The sequence below is a fragment of the Struthio camelus genome, chromosome 1, assembly GCF_040807025.1.
Source record: "Struthio camelus isolate bStrCam1 chromosome 1, bStrCam1.hap1, whole genome shotgun sequence".
NCBI classification, from domain to species: domain Eukaryota; kingdom Metazoa; phylum Chordata; class Aves; order Struthioniformes; family Struthionidae; genus Struthio; species Struthio camelus.
The window spans coordinates 166,706,268-166,716,195 of NC_090942.1; positions in this window are offsets into that span (position 1 = coordinate 166,706,268).

Genomic DNA, 9,928 nt, shown 5'->3' on the forward strand with positions numbered 1-9,928 from the left:
TTTCTGAAGGTGGCTGAACCACCTTATTGTGCCTGGCATACTGCAGAGGCTTTTTGAGGGTTTTAGCAAGTTCAGGTATTCCTCAGACAAGATGTTCCTTCTCCCTCTTCACGTCCCCAGACTTCCATATCTACCCAATTTAAAAATTTCCCTCTTTGTTTCTCCAGACAGTTTCTGCATCTGATGTTTGTTACTGTCTTGTCTGCCTCTCAGCTGTGAATAAATTTTACTTATTCTTACATGTAGTAAAAATCCCTCCTTTTTGGACTGAAAATTGGGTTTGTCTGTTAGAAAAGATTTGCTTCTGTCTCTAAGCTAAAAATTTTCTGACTTTGACCCCTGTACTTTTTTCAGACATCCATTAAAAGTCTGTTAGATGTGCAGTATGATCAATACAAGGGATTTCAAAATCATAAGACAGGACTCATGATTTGTTGTTTGTTTGTTTGTTTTTAATTTTTAATAACAACTCTTAGTTATTAGCCACTGGTTTCTGGTCCCACAGATGAGCCAGAATTATGTTTTTCAGGTTTCTGGAGAAGAAACCCTTTTAAAAAGAAAAGCAAAGTTTTCAGCTAATTATGCATTTCCAGGATCTGGCATTCAAGTCTTTAATTTTTTTTTCCATGAGAGAGGAAGATGGGAGATCTTTATTCCATTGGAGTTCACCTCAGGAACCCCTTGTAAAGCAATTCTTTTTGATCTGGGTCCTGGGGAAGTTTTGGTTTCGTTTTGTTTTGTTGTTTTTGTTTTTGTTTTTGTTTTCTTTTCCCCAGCAATATATCACGGGGTTTCTGCTGTGTGCTTTTGCAGTAACGTAAACTTCATGGTACATGTAATCTGGAATAGTTAAGGAGGCAAATTTTCTGTAGTTAAATGAATCTTTACCTTCAGTCTTGCTGTGTTTATCAATATTATCTTTATTCCTTGGAGACCCTCAGGGGAAGGTATATTTTTGTTTGGATGTACATTTATCTACTTACTGTTCTTGGATTTAGCCTACATGACATGAGAGATGAATATCTTTTGTTTCGTTTTATATTTTTTGTCGGGATAAATAGTAGTTTTAGTATCTTGAATAAAAAATGTGAGAGAATTGTATCTTCTGGAACTGTCTCTAGAAGAACTAATGTAAGATTAGGGCATTAAAGATTTCTGATATTATTTCAAGTACTATGTTTGTGCTACCTTTAAAATTATTTTTTATGTGGTAAAGAGCCAGATCGGGATTAAGGCTTCATATTTCTTTTGCTGTGATTCGGGCAATTTCTTGCAGTACTGAATCGTGGAGGTGAGGACCTCTGTCACACCCCTTTCGCTCTGGTCTTTGGCTTACACATTTCTGACTATACGCTGAATGATGGGTCACAAAGGGAGCCTGTGTGCTATCCACAGGGCAGGCTTTTTACAGTTTTTGCACAACACCTGTAAAAGTCCACATGTGCCAAAACTAGAATATTAAGGTAGCTTACATTTCACTTCATGTTTTTTCAACCAGTGTGAATCTGCTGTATAGAAAACAGATAGTCATCTACCATAGTCATTTAGAGTAGGATTCATCTCACTTAACTTTAGACATTTAATAGTACAGTGTCTGGCTAAGGCTGAACAAGTCACCCTGGCCTCCCTGTAAGGTCAAAGGGGGGAAACTGGGACACAGAGAGGTCATCTGAGAGGACCTCTCTGCGATCCCTGTCCAAGAATGGGATGAGTCGTCATCCTGTGGGGGTGCTTATTTCTCTTCATTGACTATTTAGCAACCACAGGGTAATTGAGATTTAGCTCTCTACCTTCCAGATACCTATAGTTAACATATATAAGGTACCTATGGTGCCTTATATTCTTTGAATGCCTTTATGGTTAATCCAGCTTTGAAGTTGATGAAGTAACTATAGACAACAAAGTCTTTGGACAGCCTTTGGACATGTAGTCATTATAACTCTGGTGTGAAGACAGGGGTGATCAGGCTCTCAGGTGGTAGGTCTCTGACAATATTTGCACATTGTCAGCTGAAGATGCTGAGATAAGTGATGCTGTTTACTCGGGATGGTTTCCTCTGCCAGTCAGCACTGTACTTATCTAAACTGTAAGTAGCTTAAGCTTCCACCCATGTTCCTATGTATGGCAGACATTGGAAAAAGTGTATCTATTCAGATGAAAAATGACATGGTACTGAATCTCATTAGCAGAATGATGATCCTGCTTCATGATCTCTGAAGAGGTTTCTCAGAGGTGTCAAACAAGGTGATAAGACAGAAGAGAAATTTTGCAAGGGAAATGAAAACGTTCGTAAGTTATCTTGGACAAAAAATGAATAGAACTACACTAAGGCAATGCCTGACTTAAAGTATAAAACTGTGTCAGCAGTTTCTAAATAATTTTATTTAAGGCTGTGAAAAGTTCTAGCAGAGTCGGCACAGATATCTGCTGTACTAAAGCACTGTAGGAATTTAGGACCTTTTTAAATAAATTGTATATATTGTATGCTTCAGCTGGCATGTATCGTTGGAGAGGAGAGAAGCAAAGTGTCATCAGATTTGGAACTTTGAAAGTGGATGTTTTCAAGCAGTGAGACTTTCCTATTACAGTCAGCTCCAGACTTGTGGGAGATAAGTTCACTTGGGGCACAAGGCCCATTTCCACGAGGAATCCAGACTGCATTCATCTGTCTAAATGTAGTCCTCTAAGATGTATTGAGTCTCACTGAACAAGCACCGTAGGCTGCCCTTACAGTAAATAAATGGAGAAGGTTACGCCTTTGTTCAATGTAATTCATCCCCTCCTAATATAGGGATAGAAAACAGGTCAAGGAAATTGCATCCTATGAGCATCTATTTCTCTCCATTAAGAGAGGAGCCTATAAAGGAATCCTAGGGTGACAAGTTAGATGTAGATTATCTATAATCTATAGATATCTAATGTTCGATGAGATAAAATTTCACCCTCTGTGACTAGGAATTCTGCTGATAAGGTCAAGGAAAGATTGATGAGTGGGATTCACAAAACAAGGACAGTTTGAGTAAACCAGAGTCCAGACTGACCGGATACAAGCACAGCAGCCTTGTGGTGTCGAGAAAAGGAAACTCACCAAAGACCGTGAAACTGTCTTTATATCATATTGAGTTCCTATCTGCAATCTTGTTGTATATTGTTTGTGAGGCCCAATTACATTACTCTTCTCTGAACTACTCTTCAGTCGTAACAATGTATGGATATATTATAGCAAGTATGTTGGTTTTCAGTGAGCCTTCTAAAGGAAAAGAAGTCAGCAAATTAAAAAGGGCCTGGATAAATAATATAAGTGTGAGAGGGCAGGAGCTGATAAGACTGTCCATCTCAAGAGACACTTTGTGCAAGGATAGGCTCATGAGATCTCTAGAGCTGCTCTGCACGGCCAGACTTTGGACTTGTTCTCCCAGTGATAGGACAATGCGATGAAAAGTAAGCTTATGAAAGGCAGTGATTTGCCCTGGAGGCAGGAAGAGAGGGGACATAAGGCTTGTGCATGTGTATGTGTATAAGAAGGAAAAAGCAGAATGGGGTGACAGGGGGAAAGAAAAATATGGAGGGAAGAGTCAAGGATGTCTACAGTTAAGAAGGACAGGAGAGAATGGAGATGAGCAATTAAGTAAATTGGAAAGTAAGAAGGAAAATACCTCCAACACAAAGACAGAAATCAACAGGTCTAAGTATAGGGATGTAAAAGGCTGAAGAAGTATCATAAGACTCATTAGAAAGGAAAAATAAGCTTGTAAGGGTAAAGAAACCTACATTGTTATTAGGAGAACATAGGAGGGCACAGGGGGGCAATTACTGTTTTTCCTTCCTAGGTCATCTCATATTGTAATTTTGAAATACTTGAAAAATTTGAAAGATTAGAGAAGCTGTTTTTCTGAGATGTACTGCTCTGAGGTGTAAACCTAAAAGAAAAGTTGTTTCTGTAAGTGCTGAGGTTTTTTTTCCCCAGCTTTAATTACTTTTATGTTTTTGTGTAGATCTGGTTGCACTTGGTTACCTTACAATAAAGTCAAATAAAACCAGTCAGATGAGAGCAAGATCAGCAGATGCAGGGAAACCTGTATTTCCGTGGATTTGTGTTCATTGGCTGGCTTTGTGTTTAGGAGGTGTAAGTGTTTCCTTTTTAGGGAGGGAGTCAGGTCACTTAAAATAGCTCACTTGCTTGTGGATTCTCTGGTGTCTAATAATGTTCCCAGTTCATAGCTTCACACTACAATTTTTACCTCAGCTGAGCACTTACCAGCTCTCTCTCTTCCAAATGCCCATCTAGCATCTTCTAGATTTCCTGAAACTCCTAGGAAATTTATGTCCCGTTATGAAGATCTCTCTCCTCCAGGTGAATCACTCTTTAGGATCCATTGACTGTACTGATTAGATGTCCATTGGCACTGGGAACTTAGACACCTAGTTCCTAGGTAGATGCATGTATATGGTAGACACATAATTAAACTATCGTAGTCTTGAATTGACTCCCATCCTGTGTAACCTTCTTTCAGACATTTCTCAGTGAAAGTTTCAGAAATATCCCTACAATACATACTTGGTGGCAGTATTGGAAAAGCATGCCTTAGACCAAGTTGCTTTCGCTATGAAATCCGAAGCACATGAATTCAAAACGGTTAAAATCAGCCAAAATATTTATCTGACACTTAAAATACTAGCAAAAAGGGAGAGTCAGTGTCAGTTTTGGATAAAGATTAGCATGTGTTCATTTCCATTCAAAACATTGTGGTTATAGCAAGTTTCATGCCGTGCATAAGAAAAAGATATGTGGCTTGATTTTTGGAGTGATGAAAAATATAATAAAGTGTTATAAAACTGAGTTTCTTGCCAACTGGTAAGTTCTTTTTGTCCAGGCTTGAAATTTTCTTCCCCAGAAGCAGAATCCCTGCTTTGTTGGATGAGATTTATGACAGTGTAAATACTCCTAAACTAATGTAAAGGTGGTTTGGCAGAGCAAAGAGTCAGATGTGTAATCTTCTCTTGCTTTACAAGAAAAGAAAAGAAAAATGTTAACAATGGCCAAGATTTCCAAAAGTGTTCATCGGTTTTAAGTGCTGAGCTTGGGATACTATGGATTGACTTGGCTGAATGAGTTTTATTATCATATGATGACTTTCTTTTTTATTTCCTCTTTGGGTTTGAAAATTCTTTTTCTTTTGCCTATGAAGCACATAAATGGTTGTTGCTTTTCCTGTCTCTCTTCTTTCCACTTTGACTTTTACCCTTTCCCTCTCTGCAGTTTTCCATGTGGAATTATCTTTCTTCTTCTATTATCTTCTTCTTGTCATCTCCAGAATTGTCACCTGTCGATATGAATCATCATGTGGTTTATTCTTTCTATCGATATGTTGATTTCCACAGAAGTTTATGTGTAGAATGTTTCATTTTGCCCAAAATTCTTTCAAAAATTCCAAAGGCCAAATCTGTGGCTTGATGCTAATCTGTCCTTGAGTACAAAAGAAGGAGCCTGAGAAACAATACTGTCTTTTAGGGAAAAAAATGTGAACCTACTGCCTACTTACTTCTCAGGAATTCTGTATTAGTCAGGTGAGCTGTGTTTAGTGGGTTTTTTTTGCCTGTACCTTTGAGTATTCTTCTTTATTCCTTCTCTTACCAAAAATATTTTGTAAATGTATTAACTCCAAAGATGGGTAGACATCCATATTGATATATTTATTGGCTTTCCTTTGACAACAGGCTGAAGAGTTTGATATTAGGGGTGAACCTTGGGCATGAATCCAGGCTGCAAGGTAGCTGAAATATTGTGTTCCTGTTCTTCAGTATAAAGCCTAAATATTTTAACTAACAAACTAAATATGATTTCAGGTAGGGTAACCTGACCTCAGTAGCTCAAAACTTTTGAAAAAACTGTATGGTCAAAGTTTGGATCAATGGGGCTTTTGCCACTACTCTTATGCTCAGATTAGTTTGAAAAGTTCTTTGACAACTCTAGACAAACAGTTCTTAGCAACAGTGGAAACACACAGCAGTACTCATTTTGAAAAGACGGTAAAACCACGTATTAAGTAAAAAGACAGTCAGCATGCTATTTTAAAAATCAGGACAATACTGATATTGTGCAGCTACAGTAATGGCTCCTTTATTCAACTGCAGCAGCTGAGGAGAAGCTGCGGTAAAATTTGGACAGCAAGGCTAAGTAATAGACAATGCCTGCCGTTTTCCCAATGCCTAGTTAAAAGACAGCTGTCTTTCTGTAGTTTTACTTGGTGTCTTCCATGCTGTGAGTTAGGCAGCAGAGGGTAGCTGCTGATGCCAGCAAGCCTGGAGTGGACACCAGCATGAGGACACCAGGATGCTTGATCCATCTGTCCAGTGCTACCATGCTGGCTGGGGAGAGTACCTGTCCTGCACCTGTCTCCCTCCTGCTACCCCCGGAAGCAGACCCAACTCTTGCCGTATGGTGAGGACAAGGGGTTTGGTTTGTTGTCCTGCTCCAGCCATGGTAACCACATGCAGGGCTGGCTGGCCCCCCTTACATAAATTGCACACTTTCTTGTCCCATTTTCCATTTCTTTGCCCTCCTTTTTCTGTCCTTTCTCCTCTCCTACCTTCTCCTAAGGAAACAAACCACCCCTAATCACTTTTTTGCCAGTGGTCCCAATTTTGTGGCATCCACACATAAATTTGGTATTTCTGATACCGTTAACTGGGCAATCTCAGCCTTGTATGGTATTGCTGTTATGGTCACTGAGGTGCTGCTGGCCTTGCAAGGTTGTGCTCCTCTAAATGTCCCCAGTGCTCCTCTCCAATTATTTGCAGAGTTTGGCCATTCTCATGTAACTCCTCCTCTACCACCTGTGAAATCCAGCCGCTTCTCATGGCACTACTTGTAACGGTGTCACCTTCTTACACTGTTTTCTGTCCCATCCAGTAATTTATCATGTCATGTCCAGCAGTTTTCCATGTCCTGTTCAGTAAGCTAAATCTCAGGCCAGGTGGCCCAAATGCCTGCAGCTCTAACACTGTTCAAATTCTGAAGTGCTGGAAAACAAAACAAAACAAAATAAGAAGATAGGAGATTTTATGCCTAAGATAGAAAGAAAAATGTAGAAAAAGGAAGAGAAGATATAAAAGATATAAGAATAAAGATGCTGGAGTCTGAGGAGGAGCAAGCAGGGACTGAAGTCTTGAGGAGGAGCAAGCAGGGACTGAAGTCTTGGTTTAACCAATTGGTTATGTAATTCTTTTCTTTAAGCATGCCCAGTGGAGTTACTTCTTTGCCTGAACTGAAACCTGTGAAACACACGTTTAATGATCTTGCTCAGCCCAACTGGGAAGAGGAATGGAAAAGGAGGAAAGCATGTCTCAGAAATCCTAGGAGATCTCAAAAGGCCCTAAGTATCTATTCGTGGATGACTGAGCTGATTGCCACTGACAATGATACATCACTGCAAGATGACAAAGAAATATTTTTCTACAAAAAGTGTATGCAAATGTGGCATTTAAGGTTAAATACATTTAACAGAGTACTTGAAGTGAACAGTGATGGAGGCAAATACCCACCTACCCACCTACCTATGCAGGAACAGATTGGTTAGTACAGGACAGTTTGAATTGTCTCTGAACAAGGACAAAAGAAATGAGGCTATTCCAGTGTTAGACACATGCAGATGTGAGAAAATACAGACCACGGAGCACCTCCTGATTTGGGCTTCTGAAATTTTGATGCGCTACTGAAGACTAGAGACTAATGCTACATCTATACCAGGACTGTATACCATAGCATGTTCCCCATTTAGTAAAATTATGTAGTTGTAACGGAAGGGAGTAAAAATTAGAAAAAGTATTTGTCTTACACTGTTCTACTTGTCGTTTCCTTTCCCCTGTTAACTAGGTAATCTTCATACGTCTATCCGCTATTGCTTTTCCCCATTTTCTTGTCTAGCTTCTATGAAAATTAATCATTTCTCCTTCCTCTTGCACTACGTAGAAATGCTTTCCCTTGACTTACCTTGCATTGCTTTTCTCAGTACCTCGCCTTTCTCTGTGCTCACTCATTCTGCCCCATATGCAATCTCAAATGGCACTAGCCACCTTCATATGGATCTCTGAGTTGAGCCTACTCTGATTGTAAAGTCTAATCAGACAGATATTTTACAGGTAGACTCCTCAATTCAGGGGTTCAGTCAGCCAGCTGTACTGCATCAGTATTTTCCGATTCTTTTTTGGACATGCCAGGAAACATGTGTAAATTGCTCATTTTAATTGCTCTAAGATGGTATATTGATGACTTTGGTTCAAGATAATGTCTAAGCTGTCTACATCTACGTTGGAGATGTGCTTTCAGGTGCTGAGTGGTATAGGGGAGGTATATTGCTCATAATAGTATTGAGTGAGTGCCTCCGTTTATAATTTCTGAGCTTCTTCAACATATTTTCCCAAGCACTAGGCTTACTTCCTGTCTTTTCATGTATTGCGTAAAGGAGAGCAGAAGACAAAAGTCAGTTCCAGGTAAATCGGATCCTAAGGGAGGTGAATTGAAGCATACTTCAGATTACATGGTTTTGCCAGTTGGCTTTGTGTTTTCATAGATGAAGTAGAAACACATTTGAATGTGTCTGGCAAATAATAGATTTTTGATATAACGATTTGAGAGCCTGAAAATGCTGATTATAGTGTCTGCAGTATGAGTGAAGTCCCTAGCTGTGTGATGGTAGTATGATGTGGTTGAACATCCCTGGAAATATTGAATAGTATAGACACAACCACAGCTATAGCCACAACTGTTCTCTATTATACCTATTTACAAGACTGCTTAAACACTGGAGAGAGAAGGAGAGAGTGGGAGACAGAGAAAGCTTTCAGTGAAGTACTGGGAGATGTACGTTTTTATTCAGCGTGGTAGAGATGAACTGATAGTATTTCTTCAGTCTCCTTTCATGACTTATCACTACTTTATTTTGATTTATTCCTTTTATCCCTCTAGCACATAAGAGTTTCATTGTGGGCAGGAATTGCTGCACGCTAGCAGCTTTTTAAAGTCATTTTGTAGATGTCCTGAACAAAACCGCTTGTCTGCGTGTCTGGTGCATGTATTGATCTTGCAGACTCTTTCCTGCCAGGTGGGTAATAAATGCTCAGCTGTAACAGTTCTGTAAGTCTGGCAATCAGACTATCCCCATAACAATCTTAGGTGTAATGGTGGGGAAAGGATTAGAGAGCAGACAAATACCACTCACCTTTTAAAAGCTATTAAATAATTCATTGTGTATGCAAAAAGACTATTAAAAGAAGAATCCGTCTCCACTTGCCACTTAAATATTACAGTATGAGCACTGGAATTCTGCAGTCAGCAGATGGAGTCTCCGTCCCAAGCTGTTACTGCCAGGTTTATTAATTTTTGTTAATGATGCATCTGTATCCTCTGCACTTCTAGTTAATTTCTCCTGCTACTGCTTTGGTGAAAAGTGGTTTCTTGCAGCGAATGAACGGAAAAAAGAAGGGATTTCCCTGTTCTATTTATCATCTGTTTACAAGGTTTAGATTAAAAGAATAAATCTGTTTCTCTAGCCACCTCAGCTAAAATGAGAACATCAATTTCTCAAAGCACATGAAAGACAGACATGACCTGGAGAAATAAATCCAAGGCATTCACCCTCTTGACAAGCTGCCAGAGCTCTCAGAACTTGCTTTCACACTGGTATCTTTTCTGCTGTTGATGTCATGTGCAGAACACGAGGATTTGCACTGCGTTAATCCCTCTAATGAGGGCTTCTCCCAACCTCTATATAAAACCTTGCTCAGAGCCGTGGCTCTTAGGCAGGCACCACAGAGCCAAAGCTCCTGTCTTTTGAATCGCATTCAAGGCAATTAGAGACCAGGATTAAACAAACGCCCAATACCAGCATCCTCAGCAGTAAGGGGAATTATCCCAGTTGGCCGAGGC